This window comes from Oncorhynchus keta, unplaced genomic scaffold, assembly GCF_023373465.1.
Source record: "Oncorhynchus keta strain PuntledgeMale-10-30-2019 unplaced genomic scaffold, Oket_V2 Un_contig_19870_pilon_pilon, whole genome shotgun sequence".
NCBI lineage: Eukaryota > Metazoa > Chordata > Actinopteri > Salmoniformes > Salmonidae > Oncorhynchus > Oncorhynchus keta.
Window position 1 is genome coordinate 1 of NW_026281704.1, and position 3,024 is coordinate 3,024.

The 3,024-nt window shown below is 34.2% G+C and overlaps 1 long non-coding RNA gene across 1 annotated transcript; it reads right to left on the minus strand.

The window, feature by feature from the left end:
* Positions 1-1,360: 1,360 nt before the first annotated feature.
* Positions 1,361-2,229, minus strand: LOC127920541 (uncharacterized). Its single transcript, XR_008106599.1, has 2 exons — positions 1,959-2,229; positions 1,361-1,435 (listed from the first exon to the last, which is right to left on the minus strand). It is a non-coding gene; the product is annotated as an uncharacterized LOC127920541 (long non-coding RNA).
* Positions 2,230-3,024: the final 795 nt, after the last annotated feature.

Here is a 3,024-nt window from a genome sequence, read left to right on the forward strand (position 1 = left end):
ATCTCAAATATACAGCACAGCAAAAATTGACATCTAGAGTGCATCAAACATGATTTAGAGCTTGTTTATGGAAAAAATGTTTTTTCTGTATTTCAATGTTGCAACTTGCTGAAAACTGTCCACAATGTTCATTTCATCTTAAATAGACAGCACAGCAAAAATTGGACATACAGAGTGCATCAAACATGATTTAGAGCTTGTTTATGGAAAAAACGTTTTTTCTGTATTTTCAATTGCAATGCTGAAAACTGTCCACAATGTTAATTTCATCTCAAATAGACAGCACAACAAAAAATTGGACATCTAGAGTGCATCAAACATGATTTAGAGCTTGTTTATGGAAAAAAACGATTTTTCTGTATTTCAATGTTGCAACTTGCTGAAAACTGTCCACAATGTTAATTTCAATCTCAAATAGACAGCACAGCAAAAATTGGACATCCGAGTGCAATCAAACATGATTTAGAGCTTGTTTATGGAAAAAAGTTTTTTGTATTTCAATGTTGCAACTTGCTGAAAACTGTCCACAATGTTAATTTCAATCTCATATAGAGCAAAAAGCACAGAGTGCATCAAAAATGATTTAGAGCTTGTTTATGGAAAAAAGTTTTTTCTGTATTTCAATGTTGCAACTTCGGAAAACTGTCCACAATGTTCATTTCATCTCAAATAGACAGCACAGCAAAAATTGACATCCAGAGTGCATCAAACATGATTTAGAGCTTGTTTATGGAAAAAAGTTTTTCTGTATTTCAATGTTGCAACTTGCTGAAAACTGTCCACAATGTTAATTTCATCTCAAACAACAAAAAATTACAGCACAGCTTGCTTTGAAAAAAAACGTTTTTTTTGGACATACTGGAAAAGTGCAATCAAACAAAAATTGATCCGGAGTGCATCAAACATGATTTAGAGCTTGTTTATGTAAAAAAACGTTTTTCTGTATTTCAATGTTGCAACTTGCTGAAAACTGTCCACAATGTTCATTTCATCTCAAATATACAGCGCAGCAAAATTGGACATCCAGAGTGCAATCAAACATGATTTAGAGCTTGTTTATGGAAAAAAGTTTTTTCTGTATTTCAATGTTGCAACTTGCTGAAAACTGTCCACAATGTTAATTTCATCTCAAATATACAGCACAGCAAAAATTGGACATACAAGTGCATCAAACATGATTTAGAAAAAAAAAACTTTTTCTGTATTTCAATGTTGCAACTTGCTGAAAACTGTTCACAATGTTCATTTCATCTCAAATATACAGCACAGCAAAATTGGACATCCAGAGTGCAATCAAACATGATTCATAACGTCTCAAATAAACAGCACAGCAACAATTGGACATCCAGAGTGCATCAAACATGATTTAGAGCTTGTTTATGGAAAAGTGCTTATTTCTGCATTTCAATGTTGCAACTTGCTGAAAATTGTCCACCTTGATCATTTTGTCTCGAATAAACAGCACAACAACAATTGGACATCCAGAGTGCATCAAACATGATTTAGAGCTTGTTTATGGGAAAATGTATTTCTGTATGATGCAACTTGCTGAAAATTGTCCACCTTGTTCATATTGTCTCGAATAAACAGCACAACAACAATTGGACATCCAGAGTGCATCAAACATGATTTAGAGCTTGTTTATGGGAAAATGTATTTCTGTATGATGCAACTTGCTGAAAACTGTGCACAATGTTAATTTCATCTCAAATAGACAACACAGCAACAATTGGACATCCAGAGTGCATCAAACATGATTTAGAGCTTGTTTATGGAAAAGTGCTTATTTCTGCATTTCAATGTTGCAACTTGCTGAAAATTGTCTCACCTTGATCATTTTGTCTCGAATAAACAGCACAACAACAATTGGACATCCAGAGTGCATCAAACATGATTTAGAGAGCTTGTTTATGGGAAAATGTATTTCTGTATGATGCAACTTGCTGAAAATTGTCCACCTTGTTCATATTGTCTCGAATAAACAGCACAACAACAATTGGACATCCAGAGTGCATCAAACATGATTTAGAGCTTGTTTATGGGAAAATGTATTTCTGTATGATGCAACTTGCTGAAAATTGTCCACCTTGTTCATATTGTCTCGAATAAACAGCACAACAACAATTGGACATCCAGAGTGCATCAAACATGATTTAGAGCTTGTTTATGGAAAAATGTATTTCTGTATGATGCAACTTGCTGAAAACTGTGCACAATGTTAATTTCATCTCAAACAGACAGCACAGCAAAATTGGACATACAGAGTGCATCAAACATGATTTAGAGCTTGTTTATGGAAAAACGCTTTTTCTGTATTTCAATGTTGCAACTTGCTGAAAACTGTCCACAATGTTCATTTCATCTCAAACAGACAGCACAGCAAAAATTGGACATACAGAGTGCATCAAACATGATTTGGAGCTTGTTTATGGAAAAAACTTTTTCTGTATTTCAATGTTGCAACTTGCTGAAAACTGTCCACAATGTTCATTTCATCTCAAACAGACAGCACAGCAAAAATTGGACATACAGAGTGCATCAAACATGATTTAGAGCTTGTTTATGGAAAAAAACCTTTTTCTGTATTTCAATGTTGCAACTTGCGGAAAACTGTCCACAATGTTCATTTCATCTCAAATAGACAGCACAGCAAAAATTGGACATCCAGAGTGCATCAAACATGATTTAGAGCTTGTTTATGGAAAAGTGCTTATTTCTGCATTTTAATGTTGCAACTTGCTGAAAATTGTCCACCTTGTTCATAACGTCTCGAATAAACAGCACAGCAACAATTGGACATCCAGAGTGCATCAAACATGATTTAGAGCTTGTTTATGGAAAAGTGCTTATTTCTGCATTTCAATGTTGCAACTTGCTGAAAATTGTCCACCTTGATCATTTTGTCTCGAATAAACAGCACAACAACAATTGGACATCCAGAGTGCATCAAACATGATTTAGAGCTTGTTTATGGGAAAAATGTATTTCTGTATGATGCAACTTGCTGAAAACTGTCCACAATGT